General features: G+C 38.0%; 1 protein-coding gene across 12 annotated transcripts in view; it reads right to left on the reverse strand.

The window, feature by feature from the left end:
- Positions 1-19,822, reverse strand: part of FOXP2 (forkhead box P2) — a 414,481-nt gene that overhangs the window by 353,889 nt on the left and 40,770 nt on the right. The gene's annotated exons all lie outside the window — the stretch shown is intronic.

The following is a 19,822-nucleotide window of genomic DNA, read 5'->3' on the forward strand; positions in this document are numbered from 1 at the left end:
TAAGAATCTAGGCAAAAATAAATGTGGCAAAATAAATGCTTTCAGGGTTTAACTTGCAGACCCACAAACAACCACGCGAGCAATTTCAGAGGTACAAAAATGAGCAAAAAGGAACCAAAAGATGCTTTAAGCCCACAATACTATTGAAGAAGCATTTATTACACAATGACTTAACTAGCCTATGGACTCCACCAATCTAAAAGTATCAAGTAGAGCTGCAGCCTCCCCAGCACTGCCATGCCCTGCTGCCTCTCCCCTCAACTCCTCCGCAGGCAACAAAGATGCATTACAAACTGTGACGATCTGCACTACAAACAAGACAGAAGCACAGTCCTCAGGGTATAGGTATAGGTGTGCACTCCATCATAGCAATCCGAGCTACCTAGGACACTAGCACTGAAATACAGAAGCTACTTTTTTTGGTTTACATGTCTTAGGGAACTGGGTCCTATGATGTGAGAGGACATACACATACAAAGCTGGCATGCCTTGCCACGTTATTATTGCATCTCTACCTAGATACGTATATACATACAATTATCCTATTGTTAGTATTTGCATTATAAAATAAAAGCTAAATCAGAGTTATATGCTAAGTTCCTTAGCTTTAAAATTAAATGATTCCATAAACATTGAAAAGAGAGTCTAAATTCTACTCCATATCTCTCTTTATTTTAATTATATTTGATTTGGACAATGCATTTATCACAGGTTTTTTTTCAGATGAAACATCTCTGGTTTATCTAACACAAAGTCTGTAACAGACACTCACATTACGTATATCATTTATATAAATGAAAACAATATACACACAAAAACAATTGCAGACCATAATTCTACTAAGTTATTGTCCATTTTTGATAGTTTCGTTTAATAGACAGAAGAGTAATCATTAAATAAAACCTTAATTTCAGCTATCAGCTTATAAAAGAGCAATCAAGCATTCTATGACTGAACTCAAAGTTCAAGAAATTCTTTTTCGTATTTAATAATTTTAGAGTTTTCTGTATATTTATTCATTTTCCCCACAATTAAAAAAAAAAAAGAGAGAGAGAGAGAGAGACGAAAAACAGAAAAAATAGACTGGGGAAAAATACCTTATCTGCATTTCTCTTGCAATTCTATTTGGACAACAGTATTTCCTAAACGTAGCCTATTCACTGCTGGATATGTAATTACCTTCAGTTCATAGTCTAGACATTAATGCTTTCGTAGTATTTAAGACTGCTTGTAACATGCTTGCTGCTTTAAGTAAGCAAGGCTAAATCTTGACCAGATAAATTAGCAAAGAATGCAATAAAAGCTGCAATAAAAGAACTTTATCCTCCAAACCTTCAAGTTGCTGCTAAATGAGATTTCTTTGAAATGCAGATCAGTTGAACTAGATTAGTGAATTTTAGCTCCTGTCAACATCATAACAAAATACAAATACAATTGTTCACTGGCCTTATCTCCATGCTTCCATCTGCTGCCTTGTTATTTACTTTCCTTGATTTACTATGCAGATCTAAATAAGACACATCAAGGAGGGCTTACAACACAATGGCTTCTTAAGCTTTACATCAAGGTATTTGAAACTGAAGCCCTGAAAGGGCTGCCATCAAAGACATATCTCTAATGAACTTCCATATCAGAGGAGGTTTGGTATTTAATACTGCTGTGAAAAGAAAAAGCTACAAATCAGAATGGCCTATGAAGGAAAACGTCTGCAAATCTTGATGAGATTAGCACCTAGCAGAATTAATATCCCAATAAAAATGATATCTAGTTCCTCGAAGAGTTAAACTTCCAACCTTTGCAAAAATAATGTGCAGTGTCAGAATGGGAAAACTCAGTTGACAAGGTTAAAAGGTCAGAGTGGCATTCTTTGTTTCCCCACAAACTGCTCAAAAAAAACAGTTTTTGCTTGTGGCATAATTAAGATATTGTTGACAAACAAGCCTTGGAAAGAAATAATTAGCAGACTCAACAGTGCTATTGTGGTGCTTTCTGCAACACTGCAATTTCACAGTATCTTCAAAAAATTAGCAACAACTTCATGGTGAAACAACATAATCTAAAATGACAGCATGCAACATTTGTTCATCAATTCTACTATTTCCCTTTCTTCCCCACAGCAATCTATGGCAGCACAGGATAAAATCTTCTGTCAGTTTGCTTAAAGAAAAACAATCCTTAAGTGCCATTTCTGTTAGGTGCCACGACCCCATTCGCACAGCGCCGTAAATGAAATAAGAACTTTCCTCCTGACCATTTCAATGCTCTGCTTTAAATTAAACACATATAAAGTGAAAACACGAAGTTTACAAGTTTCCACAACCCATACGTAGCACTGCAGTAAACGAACTGTTTGGGTGTTTGGTGGTACCTTTTACCAGGCACCGGAGTATATAAACAAATGATGCCTTTCTTTCTTAAGAAAGCATTTCAATCATTTATGTTCCTCTCTAGCGAGGGAAGATCCCACAAGCATGTTCCATTCCGTGGATCAATCAGCTCCAAACCGAAGCAGACATGTTGTATGCTCCAGTGCCCGGGAATCATGCTGCAGGCTCACCAGATGATGAAAATTGAGGTATGCAGTGTATGGGAGCCCCACATGGCACCCGCTAGCTTCTGGGCATGTCAAACTTCACTACTACCCTACAGTCAATGACAGCAAACACCTTCCCTTCTCTTCTTGCCTCCAAACATGTGCTTGTCTTTCTACCCTCCTTCCAAATTACAGGCAGTCTTCCAGAAACAAAGCCCCCAAACAGAAGCAACCTCCCATGGCTATGCTGCAGAAACCACGCTCATCTTTTTGCTAGATTTCATTTCATATGGGCTGCGTTCCAGGCTTACTTACGGCCACAAGAGACCAGTACCTTTCCTTGTCTAATGAAACGACAAAACAACAGATTTGCATATGTAAAAGCAGGTGCTGTAACAGGTTTGACTACTCTTGACCTAAAGCATGTAAAAAAGATTTATCAGCAACAGCTGTCCCTGAGGTACCGGGGCTCTGACGGACAGTCAAAACTTTGCCATCTGCACCGCCGTGTGTTATAAATGACAATCTGAATTAAAAGCTGGTCAACAAATCTCGTATAACTAATTCCTCCCGCATCCCCATCCATATGTTGAATCCCCAAGATACACAACACTTGGATTATCTATTATAAATAGCAATCTTTAAATCTGAGCGAGTTGCAACTTATTCAAGGAAGAAGCATTTAAATAATTCTCTGAACATACATACGTTTGAAATTCTTCGACTGCTTTACATCACAATACAAACCTGTATTCTTTTCAAGTCACATTATATCTCCTTCCAGAATAAAAAATAGCTATAAATATTTACATAGTCTAATTTGGGGATTTACAGAGCTACAGCATTGTTTAGCTTGTGGATTATTAACCAATATAATTTTTGTTCAGCTCAACTTCTCTGAAGTCTTTCTTGAATGCACCGACAAAAAAAAAAAAAAAAAAAAAAATTGATTGACAGAAAAACATTTCAAAACACCTCTGTATTCTCTGTGTAATGGATGCACGGAGGGGAAGAGAGGTTTGTATTTTATGTTCTGATTTTTCCATACAAAGAGGAACTGCGTTTTTTTCCCCCAGACCAAAGGAATGAACCTGAGAGTCTGAACGTGACCCCTTGGTGCACACAGCGACTTGTTCTGGAGCTATGCTAGCAGAAGGTAGCACCATATGCCCCAAGCCCCAACTTGGATGCTCTTTCCACAGTCTAATGTGCTTGTCAAAAGATGTTAAAATCACAGATTTACTTTCTCTGAATGTACTTCATTACTTTACAAAGTAAAAGACAGGATAGCACAAGTTATTATGTCTTATACAGACGTCTTTCCACCAGTTTAAACTGGGAAATCTTTTTACTGGTGGATGATTATTGCGGTGTTTAATGTTACAGCAATATTATGCCTCATACCAATCATAGCCATTACAACTCTTATTGGTTACAAATATGTTCTAAAATAAATCGTTAATCATTTTCCTTCTCGTAGACTTCAGGAAAAATACAACTCTCTTGAAAATGAATGACCATTACCTTTATTTGCTCCTATTTTTATTTTACTGACCATTTTAAATTTTTCAAACAAAAAAATAAGAACTACGTTGATTATAGCAATGTAGTTCAGGCAGAAAGATTAGAAGTAAAAATAAAAAAATAATCCATAGAGAACATGCGGGAAATAAACTTAACTAATAGTGAAGTTGCTTCACAATACTTCTAATGATCATTTTAAATGCTGCAGTAAATGTAAATTCATTCACTTGGGGTTTTGTTCTTCAGTTTTTAGAAGAAAAACTAGCTTTTCCAAGCATATATATATGCACATATGCATTTCCCCACACTGTTGAAAGACAGGATGCATTTTTTTCTCAAGAGGATAATAAAGCTATCTTGCAAAAATTTGTGAGATCCAAGTGTCCCTTTAAACAGTTACAATTTACTGCAAAAACAATGTAATCAAAAAAAAAAAGAGGAATACAATTTATTTACTTGCTAGGTTGTAGCTGTCTGTTGAGAGCTACAGTGATCCCCTCAAGAGCATAAATATTTAGACAAATTTCAAAATGTGTATTATATACTTGACAGAACATATTTACATGACAGCTCAGTGCTACAGCAATCTGATCGAAATATTTCATACAAAACAAAGTCAAATTGGAGAAAAAAAAAGGAGGCAGCTCAGCCATGTAAAGAGGCTTGAGATTAAAAACAGAGCCATTTAGAAACAGATTAGCCATTTAAGTGTTCGTGTCAAAATTACGATAACCTTCATCTACTTCTCGATTCACTGTATCCTACGGATGAGTTTATGAAAATCTCAGATGAGCAGCACACAGCATTAACTCCGTGTCTTCTCTAACTAAGCCCTTTAATTGCCTGCTCTTCATCTGCTGCCCTCCCCAGGTCCCACCTCAGGCACAGGCAGCTCAGTGCGGCCGCAGGCGTCCCCGCAGGGCTGCCCTGCCCGGGAGGGGGACACGTCCCCTGCCCAGCACTAACCTCCAAGCCGCAGGGAGACAGGGAAAAAGGTGGAATAAGCCTCATAAAGGCTGCTGTCACTCCTGTCAGTGGTGCAATGAGAAGGCCGAGGGAAGGCTCTTTGATCTCCATGAAGCCCAGGGCTCGTTTATCCCTTGGTGATCTTGGCCTTCTTTAAAGAAATTACACATGTTGGGATCAGGTATGGTGTTTTTGGGGTTGGCTCATAGAAGCAGTAACAAGCACATAGGCATTTTCACTCTTAAAACACCACCATGAACAGACAGCCAATTCTCTGCCAGAAGGTGGAAAACAAGAGACTGGGTAACTCAGGATGGCAAAACGCATGAGAAACATATGCAGAATAAATGGTGAAGAGACTTATAAAACACTAACTGTGTGGTGTGAACAGAATGGAAAACAGAGCTGGCTGCACGCAGCCCTCTGACATTCAGATTCATGGCCCCATGCATGGCTGGGAGACCAGGAGAGGAGGTGGCACAGGTATTTCAGAGGAGCTACTTACAAGTAGATTAAAAGAAAATAAAATAGCAAAGATAGAAAGGATTCACAAGGAACAGGCCCTGAGCCATGCAGGAAATGGGAAGCGGCTGGTCAGCAATTAGACTTTGGACCACCTTCTTTATTCACTACTGTGCAATACTAAAATCAGATACAAACACCTACCAAGCATCTCAGTAGGATGCAGTCGCTCCCTGATGAGCACACTGCTCTCACCTGCAAGAAGCAGCAAGTCCTCCCCCCCACTGAACTGCACCCGTGAAGTGTTTGGTGTCTGAGTGGACAAAGCCAGTCACTCTTAGGTGAGTCACAAGATGGGGAAGGCTGCAAGAACAACTTTCTTCTTAAGAAGGGTATTTGTTAAGTTAGTTATTTCACTTATATACTAAGTTGTATTTAGCTATAATTTTTACCATCAAAAGCTAGGAAGCAGTGGTGAAAAAATGCTGAGGATATTTGTTTTTCTTATTCTACCCTCCTTTCAAATAATAAACCAACTGCTTAGTCAACATATTGAAAACTGTTGCCTTTTGTAAAAAGGTATGTGCCTCAGAGTGCACACTGGATGGTTTCCACCCTTGGACTTATTTAATATATGAAGTAGCACAGAGAGGTAATCTTTATGTTCACAGCAAATAAAAAATAGAATACTAATATTTTATATTAAAACAAGATACCAACCAGTGAATTTTCAGATATTACTCTCCCTACTAAAGTATATTTCTTTATTGTTTATATACAGCAATTCTTTTAATAAGCTGCCTTAATTTTGCAAGTGGGAAACTGAAAAAGTGGGAAAATGCAATTATAAAGTGTTTTTTTATTTGCAATTAAATTCCAAGGTTGCAGAATTCTGTATCTGTCCCAATTTTACAGAACTGCTTAAGGCATCTGCCAACCAAGTTTCAAGAGGATTAGCTGTAATGAAAATGCAACATATGTAAATACAACGACGTATTTAAATGTCAAATATTTCAAACACAATAGCAAAATTACAAATTCAAAGTTATCTTTCCAAACACATAATTCTATCAGTTTCCTCCATGAAAGATAAAAACTTGGAAACAGCGGTTTTGTACTCTTCTCTAGAAACTACACAACGTGGCAACATGCTAACCTGGCCTTCTTAATGTATTGCTATTTAACTGAGCATTTGGGGGGGTTTTATGAATACACAGCATGCTCCACCTTTAACACCCATTCCACAAACTTCAGATTCACATCGCAGTTTCAGAGGAGTATTGTTTCTAGCAAAAATTAGTTATGCTATGAACTTAAAAAAGCACTTTTTATTTGTGTTCTCTGGGTATCTTGTTTACCTGGCATTATGTGTAATATCAGAACAGGAAAAAGAACACCATTATACAAAAAAAAAAAAAAAAAACCACGCAGATAAATGCTCTTCTGATTTCAGACACATTTTTCTCATCTCTGGATGCAGTACAACCTTGCTGTGAACTGTTAGGTTTTCACTACTTAGAGACAGACGGTTTCATACCGCTCAACAGAGATTACTGCTGTCTATCTAAATAGGGCTTACAGTGGCATCAGCATATTTTATTAACTCAGAACCATAAATCCTATTCTTATATGCTCTCAAAGACCAACACTCCTAGGGTCAGTTAAATTTACATCAGCGTGGCACCTACCAGGAGGAAGCTTCAAAGGGAAGAAACACTCCCTTCTAACAGCCCCCCACCTCCCCAGAAATTTGGCTATCTACTGAAAGTTTAAAAAGCAGTACTCTGTCCTTGATATTGAAGGACAGCTTTCCAACGAGGTCTCTAGAACACTCTAACACTGCACAGCATCTCGATACACTGTACAGTGTAATGAATATAATTACTACATCACACAGAATTACTATGTGCTATATATATATATATAATGTAAATACAACATTGCTTTTCTGTCTTTCAGTAATTCTCCCTATTCTGCACCATAAGCGTCTATATGCAGGCTAGCAGATCTTAACATTCACACTTACCTGTGACTCAGACAGTAAACTCATGTAAAGGAAAAAAAACATAAAATTCCTGAGCACTCAAGGAATATTCCTTTATATCCCATTGAATATTAGTATATGGAAGCGCAACCGAAGTATTTTTGCATGTATTTCTCTGCTCTCCTCAGAACTGAGGAGAGGAACACCACGACTATGTTCTAAATATATACTGCTAAGGACTACAGAGCAAAATGAAAAGGTAGACAACAAAGCTAAAGAAATATCAACCAAAAATAACAAAGAAAATTTGAATTCAATTGAAATTCCACAATCCAAAAAGTACTGTTATTTAAAAGCCTGGTGTGTACTCACATGTACCTTTACACTAAGTAATGGCAGTAATGCCATAAGCGACTCCAAAACAAGCCTGTAGCTTTAGAGAAGCAATATGCACTTATCCAAATAAACACTGGTTTTTTGTTTGTTTTTTTTTCAATGAGTTGGACAAAACATCATTTAACCTCCAATCATCTTTAGAAATACAAATCAGGTATCAGCATCTCCGTGCAGGAAGAACCAATTTTAGCACCTCCCTCTGTATCATTCATGACCAAGAAAATTCTATACTGTAGTCAAGTGGTTTCCTCAAAGCAAGAAAAGAAGTGCTGAAAAATACCTTGCTGAACTTGGAGACTTTAGAATAAAATGTATATTTAATTCCATTGATCTGCTGTGTTTTCTCCTTTTTTTTTTTCCCCTCTAGTAGGCGTCCTAAATCAAAATCAGACATAGGGCAAGAGGAAACAATTGAACTTGATCTTAGAGGTCTTTTCTAATCTAAATGATTCTATGAAAGTAACTCAGGTTGTAGCAGGAGAAGTTTAGATTTGACACAGGGAAGATTTTCTTCTTAGATAAGGTGGTCAAGCATTGGAACAGGTCATCCAAGGAAGTGATGAAGTCCCCATCCCTGGAGATAATTAAGAGACAGGTGGACACAATACACTATAGGACGTAGTTTAGTGATGAGACATGACTGTTCAGGCTGACTGTTGGACTTTATGATCTCCAACATCTTTTCCAACCTAAACGACTACAATTTCATGAAGGGACCCATAAGGATCACCGAGTCCAACTCCTGTCTCTGCACAGGATCACTCAAAAATCAGTGTCGTCCAGACACTTCTTGAGCTCTGAGAAGCTCAATGCCATGACCTCTTCCCTGAGGAGCCCTTTCTAGTTCCTAACCACCTTCTCATTGAAGATCCTTTTGCTGATATCCAACATCAATCTCTCCAGCTTCATGCCATTGACCAAGACTCTCAAATCTCTTTCAGCAAGGCTGAACTCCCAGCATCTCATCACCCAGTCTATATGTATAGCTAGTCTTGCCCCTTCCCTGGCTATTGTTAAACTTCATGCACATGGTCTAACTCTCCAGTTTATCAAGATCTCTCTGTAAGGTCTCTCCACCCTTATTGGAGTCAACAGCTCCTCCCAATTTATTATCATTGGCAAACATGCTCAAAACACCTTCAAGTCCTACCTCCAAGTCATTTATGAAAATATTAAAGAGAACTGAGAACTGGATAACAAACATGAAATCAATCTATGTATCAACTGCAGTATCTTAATTATTGCTAAATATCTATAATGGAGTAAATGACTCTTTAAAGTTTTTCCTAATGTTTGCTAGAAATCAGACATAAAAAAAAGAAATGATCATGGTTCTACAATTTGAAGATTTGATTTGAAAGTGATAACCAACTTAAAATACTAAGTGGTCTGCAATCTGAAATCTTGTTTCTATCTTACTTTGCAGTAATACAAAACTATTCAGTGAAACTTCCTTCTCAAACAGCAATTTAACAATTCAATACTGTCACTGCTATGAAGAGAAAAAGTGTGCTTTGAAGCTATTTGATCTCTTCATATCAAAACTGCAGTCTTGTACTGATTCTACAGAATAAATACTTTATTTGCTATTTTGCAAGAAAAAAGTAGAAAGACTACAAAAAGCAAATGCCAGAAGTAAACATTTTGATCAACATAATTTCTCTTTCAAAAAGCAAAACTCCTGCTGTTCTTTTTTTTTTAAATAGAAAAAAAAAAAAAACTTGAAATTTAACAACAAAATAAATGCATGTGTACAACTTGTTTACATCAGACAGAAATAAATCCCTCACAAGTGTGGAGAACACAGAATTTTCTTTTGGTTCCTTATGAAAAATATTTAAGGAAATGCCTAAAACACAGTAAATCTTTTGACAATTTCACAGTGTAGTAGTTCAGACACCATTGCAATACGCAACACATACAAAATTTTCAAGTCAGTATTTTTTCAATTTTAGCACAGATAAAAGGGGCATGGTACAACTGTACTGCATGTGAAAAGGTAGGGGGTGCATAATGTGAGGTATCACCAAGAAATGGAAGAAGTGCTGAGTCTGAAACACTGATGACTTGCTGTGATCTGCATGCCAGCAGAAATATGGTTTGGAAGGGACTAATAAAGTGGTTGGCCCCATATAGAAAAAAAAAAAATGATATGCACTAAATAGTTTAAGCATGAAAACTTACAATAAACATGAAATTCAGCTACCCAAGTGAAATTGCACAGAAGCTCCTTTCTTCAGATGCATTCCAGGCTGCATCTACATAAACACCATGCTGGCCTTCAGCATGCTGCCACAACCTCAGGATTCTTAGTATACATAAGAGAGTTTGAGGCCTATGTTTAAATATTTCCCTTAAATATTTCCCAATTTAGCAACTCCCATTTTGACAGCTGTTTTCTAAGAAGACTGTCCTTGCAGATAGAGTGACCACTCAAGGACGTAAGTGATTTTTCAAGGCACATCAATGTTCACAGGACTGCATCTTGAGATGGGACAGGCAAAGTCAGACCACTACCACCACAAGCAGAACTCCCCCCCAGCCCCCATTCCCCATCTTCTCCTTCTGCCTTTCCACGTGAAAAGGGGAAATAAGACTACTTAATGTATACTGTATGCAAAGGTTTCTACAAACCAAAGCGCCAGCACTCCACTGAGAACTCCTAAATAATTTAAAGAGTTTTTGGAATAAAAGTTCCACACTTCCTGAAAATCAAAGAGCAAGAACATCAGCAGAGAGCTGGTACTTGGGCTCACATTTGGTGAACAAAGCACCATTTGGGCCTGCTAATAAACTGCAAGCAGGACTCCCAGGCAGACATTATCTAAGGTTATCTTCTTTGCCAGAATGATCAAAGATCTCAGGGATAACAGACGGACAAAAGAAAAAAAGTCATGAAAGCAGCAGAGAAAGAAATTAGTGGACTATAAATCTATAGGAAGGGTGCTGAAAGAAAAACTGCAGACAAAAATATTTACTCTTAGCAGTTAAAACTCATTCTATGTAACACTGATGAGTTTCCAGGCTAGCTCCAAATTACGATGACTAAGTATTTTGTCATCAACAACTTGAAAAGTTTTTTGCTCAATCTTTGAAAGCTTGAAACTAAACTTAAATTGATTCTGAAATACAAATCTCTTTACAAAGACTTTTTAACTCAAACCTTGAATATAACAACTTTCCTTCATGGAAATCATAGAATCATTAAGGTTGGAAAAGATCAATAAGACCATCTGGTCCAACCATCAAGTCACCACCACCATGCCCACTAGTCAAAAAAACATTATCATCAATGTAACAGCATACACTTCCAAGTGCAACCCAAAATTCTACAACAGGCACTTTGCACTGTATTTTGTCAGAGGATCTGCAAGAGGCTGCACATCTAGATACAGATATCCATGAAGCTGCTGGTGCACAAGTAGCCTGTTGCAAACATGACACCCTACTTAATTTGTTTTTGTATTCCCTACTCACAGAAAAATCACAGGCCAGTATTTTTTAACCAAACAGCAAATATCCATCATTCTTCCAGAGAAACATTTATCGTGTCCCCTTGACAACTTACATCACTATCAAAAATACTATCTGTGGTACTAAGATGTGGATTCTGTATAGTATGTAGCATTTGAAAAAAATTAAGATTCTCTTCTGAACACAAGCAGATTTTCATAGCAAATTAAATCTTCAACAGAATGACATGAGTGGAACACAGATGTCAGTGCCTTAAACGATAATCAAAGATTGACGAATTTTTATCCTGGGAAAACACTCTCAGTTTTTTTATACCATCTTAACACAATCCCAAAAAATCTCTTCCATCTTGCAACAGTCCTATTTGTCCTTCTGAAATCCTGAAACTGTAAGCAATTACTTAATGACAGCTACAACAGCAAATCTCAACACAACAGTTCTGTGCATCACTCTGGATATAGTCCCACTGCACCTTAAGTTTACCTCACTGATGGGTACAGCCTTTCATTATTCTTCATTCTCACCCTGCTACCTTTCTTGATACAGCTTCAGTGTCTACTGGACTGTTGGTTGGACTGTTCCACAACAGCACACATCAGCAAAAAGCTAGCACCACCAAAACAGAACAACAAAGAGCATTTAGTTATTTCAGCATGCTGAAATAACTGAGTGGAGTTCAAGAAATACCAGAGTTGATGCACCCAATTTATACAAAGGCTAAAAAATTGAGGAAGTATCACAGCATCTGCTGAAAAATTCAATTTTAATTCCTTCCACGCTACTCATGTTAGTAATTTCAACATCTACTCTTTCTCTCAGTCTCTACTTTCTCTTGAGTAATTTTGCATTCTATTATTTTAAATTTACTGAATTATCTGAGATCCCCCTGCTGATGATTCTTCATATTTCTTTCCCAGTTCCAGTCCCTTCAGATGTTGCTCCTCCTTTCATATGTCCTTCAGAAAGAAGGCTAGCTTTCACATGATACCAGTGACAGCTTTCCTGCTTTCATTGCTTCGGTTTATATTCTTTACCATTATGTTCAGCAGGATGAAGGAACACTACAGGTTCTTACTGAACAAAGAGATTTACAACAAAAATAGAAAACTGAGATGGCACTAAGGTGCTGGAGTTTATAGGCACCTGCAGGAGACAAGAGCACAAGAACATCTAGGAAAAAGTAAGGTATGATATTTAATGTCAAGGGAGTACTTTCTCAAAAACCCTTAAAGTTTCTCCTTTTTGCTGTCCACAGCACCCAGTAGTCACAGACTTTCTAATGTAAAATATTTCACAGCTATGACAAAGAGCTCCACGTAGATGCAAGAGATTTTATTACAAGCCAACAGGAGTCTAAATATGCCAGATCTCTTTTAAGAATGATTTCTTTACTAGTTTATAACCTTTTAGTTTAGACCAATAATATGGGTACAAATTATACTCACAGTAGTGTCGTCAGTTCTCTGAATACTACAACTATTTTTGTATCAGCTTTCATATATCCCATTTAATTCCAAGAATTTCATGTCAAAAAAAAACAACAACCTGAGAGATCAACTTAAGTTCAAAAATATATATTCAAAGTCTTAAGCCTATGGAAAAAGTTTTTAAAAACATGAAAAACATGAAAACAATGAGAATTTCAAATGTTTTGAACCCTCTGAGTTTTGCCCATGTTCCTACAAGAGACAGATTAAAATGACTGACTTCAGTGAATTCAGTTCATGATACAGGATGGTTACAGGAGGCTGGCATGAAGTTAAAGACCATGGTTATACAGTTGAGAATTTTAATAAGGCCTGACTTGTATTCTATATTAAGTCTTAAAACATCATTCTGTCAGGTACCAACTAGGAATCCTTTATGAATGAATGCTAAAGCCTTTAGACAGAAAGGAGGTGAAAACAGAAAGGACTTCCTGCCAGAGGATGAGTCCCGTCTCATTCCCTCTCAGTACATGCTCATTTGAATGCTACTATCAAGAAAGTTACAGAATAAGAGAGAGTGAGACTGCTTAGGAATCTGCCTAGAGCAGCTTACCTTCATGAAGCTCCAGCTTCTTGTATGGGATGGCAACATTTGGAAAGTAATCTGCAATAAACAGAACTCTCACCTGGAATGCAACCTGAAGAATGGGGGTAGGAGAGACCAAACACACAAAGAAACGCTCAGCTGTTCGGTTAAAACTAGACCTCTATTTTCTTTTATTCATGACACAGTGTTTCTACCTGGAGTGTGACATTAAGTCTCTCTCAATCAAACAATTTCTGTTTTAAATATTAAGCCTATACCAGTTGATAGCAAGATGAATTAGAGTTAACTGACACACTTATCATGACTACTCAAATAAAGCAGCGTGGGGAGGTAGCACCAAGCATGCTCCAGAGCAACAGCACCAGCACAGCTCAGTCCACCTCTTACAGGGAACAAGTGACTGAGATAGAAACAGGCACTGTCTCTCTCCAATTCATAGGAGGAAGAGGAAGTTCTTTGATATCTGTATACCCAATGTGAGATTAAGAAACAACAGTTCAAATGTTGGTCCAACCAGTTTATTACAAATCTTAATCAGGGATATGGGGAAGTGGAGGATGGTGACTGTTATGAATAAGCGTGATGGGAAAGGGAAAGCGGGCGATAGAAAAGATAGGAAAGCAAGAATTGCATAAAGAAGGGAGAGTCACCACCAGGATCCAGCAGCATCCTGCTGCACGCCGTTCCAATGGTCCATCGCAAAAGCGCAGGGGGAGAGCAGCAGCAGCATGGCCAGCCTTGGGCAGCAAGCAGGTAGAAGAAAGAAGCAGCAGGGTAAATCCAAGAGGAAGCAGCAGGTCTCAGGTAGCAGGCCCAGGAGAGAGGCCGTCAGCATGCAGGCATCAGCCTGTGAGACTTCTGATGTCAGACACCTTTTCTTCTACTTCAGCATGCAGGCATCATGTCGTGAGGAATGTGCTGTCAGAAAACCTAGCCTCTTGGTTGTTGGTCTCCTTTTTATCCTTCTTCCGCCAACGTGGGGGTTCTCTCATTGCCCCTGACTTGCAAAATCTTAAGACAAAAGATTTCATCAACTCTGACGTTGCCTGGACTTGTCCATCTGTGTACTTCTGACAAAGGATTTCTCAACCCTTGCCCATGACATATCCATCAGTGTTCCTCAGCAAGCTTTGAGACACTGGTGCAAAAGAATAATCTCTTACAACACCTCAAAGTATCTCACATGACAACCAAAAGGAAGCCAAAAGAACAGTCATTAAACTGGAAGACTGACAACTTTAAACAAATTAAGTTTATTTTCTGCAATCCTAGGACTAATTTTTCCTTCCTTTAGTAAATGCAGTTTTCAGTTATCTAGAGATAATTATTGTATTGATCCAATGGTTTTCCAGTATCTGAAACTTAGGCTTGCTTATATTTCAGTCTGTAACATTCTGTGGTTACTGTGATTTGCTAATTAGCTTTGCTTCTTTAAGATTATTTAACAGGATTATTAAAAATCTGGTCTCAGATCTTTGCTGATTGATAGTAGAACATATATAATGTTTAACGAAACAGGGTAACAATGTACTCCATTTCTATTAAGTACATAATATTATAATTCTGTGCTATGTGATCTGACTACTAAGCGGAACCATCACTTCCATGACCTCCTATTTAAAGCTCTTGTATTTCAATGCTCAACAGTAACATTTAATCAATTTATTTGTCTTCCTAAGTCAGTCCCTCATATGAAACTACATACAGTTTACAACTGAGCAAACAGAATGTATAATGTCCAAGTAAAAATCACTGTTAAATTTCAAACAGAAGATGAGTGGCAGATGACCACTTTACCATTATAACATTGGTACCAAGGTTATATGTCATACCTAACCCTAAGGACCAAGCCTTCAAGAAGAATAAATGACATCTAAGAAAACCAAGGCTCCTTTATCCTTAAGGACATTCAGAGCAATACTGGCAATGGTCCTATGCTAACATAAGAAAGGAATCAGCTAAAAACAGAAGCAATGAAAATACTTATTAGCCAGCAAATACTATCTCTCAAACTCCGCAGCTGAACAGAAGGTAGTTGAGGACAAACTGATTTGAGAATAAGAAGTCATGAGGTTCAGAGACAGCTGTCACTAAGTTCTGCCTGTTAAAAGACAGTTTGCTTATTTCCTGTTGGAGAATTCAGAAAGTCTGCTTTCTCCATCCATGTTAGATATAAGTATTCTGTTAATTATCTGAAATACAGCCTGTGGTCACTACTTTTAGTTCATGTTATGTTCCAATTTTCAAGAGTAAAGAAGAATAGTAGGCAGTTGTTTCTTTACGCTTCATGGAAGCCATACAACCCTAAGTGGAAAAGGGAAAAGAGATGGGAAGGGGAAGACTGAGATTCTATCACCTGCTCTCTTTATTGCTGCCATGCTATTTTCACAGGGGAGAGCAGTACTCATCAGGGGCCCTTTACATTTTCTTTCTTCTCTCTTCTCTTTGGTGCTGATGCTAACACACAGAGAAATTTCATTACAAATAGCAGCACTGCTAATTATCAAAGGACACCCTGTGCTGAAACTGTGCTAGTACATACTGTACCCTGCACCTTCCTGAGCTGCAGTGTTCGGCTCTAGAATGAAAGCTTACATGGCTTCCAGCCTGTGTGTCAAAACTATTTTGAGAATCCTAAAGAAAAGTTACTTACAGGACACTGAAATTTTTCCTAGTGTGTAATTCACAGGTATCTTGATACTGTACATAACACCTTATTGCTCAAGAGATACTCTTCTCTCTTGCTGCGTTCCTAAAGAGTTTACTTTCATGCCAAGCAAGAATACACAGGACATTCCAGATAGCATTGTAGTTCCTTCTCAACCACAGTGAAATAAAGAAAAGCTTCAAAGAACCCAGGAGATGAGAAAGCCAAGCAAAAACAAATGTAGATGGAAATTAATAGTTACTTCAACTATAATTAACAGAAAACACTATATTAAAATAACAATGAATTGTATAAACTTTACATTTTTCAGTTGAATGAGAGTTCACATTCATAGAAAGAATCATTCATAGTGACACCAAGCCATTAAAGTTCTGATGCATGTTGCCTAACAAAGGATCTCCGGGCTTCAAGGCCAACATGTGCATTGGTTATCAGCATCACAGACACAGCATAGCATCTGATGAAAATGTGGATGTACTTCCACATGGCTATTCAACAGTTACCTTGGCTTTGGTGGGAAAGTAAGTCTCAATCAAGTTAGAAGATGCTGCTTTGTCTGATCTTGATACTAATCTCTACTCAGTCAGAGTGTAGCATCCATACAGAAACATCTGATACTTTCAGCAACTGGATCCTTTGTCTATTTCAATAAACCAAAGAGCCAATATATACATTTGAATGTTAAATCTGTGAATAAAAAACCTTAGTACCCACTTGTGCTGCCCTGATATCAAGTATCTAAACTAGGTCTGAGGTTAAGGAGGAAAATGCTGGAGATGAAGACAAAATACAAATGGATAAAATTGTATCTCTCTACACACACCCAGTCTTTTAAAAACTGTGTATGGAAGATGCAAGTCTGAATTCTGTCACTGTTCTCAAATTTTTACGGAAAGTTTGAGCCAAGATTGGGCAGCTAGAGGTTACAGGGCAGCCTGTGCAAGGCGAGGTTTAAAACAAAACAACCATATGACAGAGCAAAACATCTTAATGCACCTCAAAATATTTTCTGAATCTGAAAGAGAAAAGGACAAAAAAAAAGGATGTTTAATATTTCAGAGCGAATGGGCAAAAAACGGTGAAAGATGGTCTTTTACAGAGCTAAGGGAAAATAAGGTAATAAACAAGCTAAATTCCAAAATCAATGCCTCTTTTTAATATTTGTAAGGACAGATCTAACTGAAGCAAATAGCAATACTTTCACATGGTACCCCATGTGTGGTACTTTAACGCACGTGTAGTAGCAATGGAATACTGTAGGACACTGGGAGACATCAGACAGAAATTACAACAAACAGCAAATATCTGTCAGATCTTCACCACAGAACAAAGAAAATCCAGACATTACAACAGTTTCTAATATTCTCAATTCTCAAACAAATTACAGCCAGGATTTCTACCAATCCAGAATCTGGGTGGAATCCATTCAACAGCCCACCTGATCACTGTACTAGGAATACACTGAAAGAAGACCCTACACCTAACTTAATCTTAAGAAAAATTATGAGTACTTCCTGCCAGTGGGAGAAGTAAAAATGATTTACACTAGGATGCCTTCCCCTTAGAAAGATCCAAATAAAGTAATCAGAACAGATCTCCTGCACAGCCTCAAGCAGCGTGTTCTGTTTGATGGGTCTGATGAAGAGCTGGAGGATGGTGAAGAACAGCTGATCCTTTTCTCTATGAACCAATTGTGCAGGGACCTCAAAGAACCAAGATGACATTGTCCATTTCTGCTCAGGCACACCATGCAGCTGCAGTCCTTGGATATAAGTCTGCAAATGTCACGTGGATGTATTTCAGAAGCACAATGAGATCCCAAACAAGTAACATGAGGCTTGTGCTCCCCTAAAGACCTCATCCCTTTGTTGCTGAATTTATTGGAGTAACAACATCAAAATGGATGCATCAGACATGTTTCTGTACTGAGGAGGGAACTGGAGGAGTATTTGTCCTGTGACCCAATACTGATACCACTGCAAAAGCTTTCTATGTGTTGAGAAATGGTGAACAGCCTACATAATAATTCACAATAGGAGAGCACGCAAAGAGGAGTGTTATGTGGTGTGTGGCACAAGGCATCACGAAGGTTAGCGGGGATGTGTGCTGTCAGTTAAGTAAAACCAAGTCTAGAATCCATTCACAGTCAAAGAGCTCTTAGACTGAGATTTAATGGTTTCTCCAGATTTCAGTAACATAATTTTTGATTCAAGCATTCACCTTGGGACCTGGATGCTTGGAAAGTGACTGAGTCATTTGAAGAGATTCAGGTTTTGCACTTTTGTGGAATCCTTTAACAACTGAACAATTGTCAAAGTAAATGAAAAAAGGCAGGCAGAGACATGAGAATTTAACAATGATTGCCACTACCACGATGAAAACTTCAAGGGTTACAGGCAGGACAAAAGAAAAGTCTCTGAAATGAACAGAGTTATCATGTGAGTACAAAACAGATCACTGACCGTGGGCCAGATTTATAACTGTATGAAAATATGCACCTACAATATTAAAATAAGTTACAAACTGCCTACTGAACATGAATTTCAAACACAGGATGTCAAAACATCCTATTCCTTTCTCTTTGTGGGAAATAACCTCTGTAAAATCCACTCTATGAGGGTGTGCTGCAACTGCCTGAAGGACATCCATAACAGTACAAAATTCATCTTCAGATAAGGCATATTCTCATATAAAGTGTGTCTCAAAAAGAATACAGAAGTGGGGGTATGCGCTAAGCCGGATCTGCAGTCACTGTTCATTATATCTGGTCCCCAAGCATCTAATATTTTGTTATAAAAAGACACTAGGAAGCCCATCAGCCCGGCCACACAACAACAAAACCAAGGCAGGTAAGAGAAGTACAAGTTCCTGGGCTAGCATCAGTATTCCTCTAACTCATGATCTGACAGTCAGTATCTAGAGCTGTCTACTATCTCAACCATAGCTTAGGCTGTTCACATTGCCACGTGGATGACTGAAGAGAGTAGAGAGACCATTTGGAGCCTTGTTCCTAGCAAAATATATCCTTCTGTTAGAAGACACATGGAGACGTGACATAACAATTTGGGGTGCATCACAACAGAAGCATGGGCTTTTACAGTCCAGAAACTGAGGAAAAGGAAACGTAATAGGAAGTCCTTGACAGATGTCTGGAGTCAAGATGAGCTTCTCATTAGAAGAGTGGATGCTGTAGATTGACCAGGAGTTTCCATCACAGTTACAGAGACTATCGCAAAGCACCTGCTGTCTCAGAAAAGAATGCAGTCTTCTGATGCGTACAGGGGGAAAATCTGAAACATGCAAGAACTTCTCCAGTTTACCAGATGAAATTGCAATGATGCAAATGAACAGACTTAGCTTCCAAGGTGTATTATGTACACTCATGAACAAAGAAAATTTAATCTTTAGTAAGCAAGGAGGGGAAGTTTTTTCTTAATGTATGGCAAGATGAATGACAAATCACTGCTTGTACTGCTAGCAGCTTCTTTGTCTCAGTAATACAAACTGCTTCTGAAGAGATTTCTCTATCATTCAGATAACACAAATCTAACAAGCAATAATTCCAGCAAAAGCTTGAAATTAGAAACAGAATTCTTCAATAATATTTTCTACCTTGTAAATATGCTTACTACATTGATGCAGGTGTGCCATTATGAAATGCCACAATAGGGAAATATGTCTAGTCACTTCACAGTAGCAAAATCTATTATCCAGAATTTTCATTTCAGACATTAACTGAGTGTCAAAATGACAGAAACATATGTCTTTAACTTCACAGTTT

This window comes from Phasianus colchicus, chromosome 1 (assembly GCF_987193195.1).
Source record: "Phasianus colchicus chromosome 1, bPhaCol1.hap1.1, whole genome shotgun sequence".
Lineage (NCBI taxonomy): Eukaryota > Metazoa > Chordata > Aves > Galliformes > Phasianidae > Phasianus > Phasianus colchicus.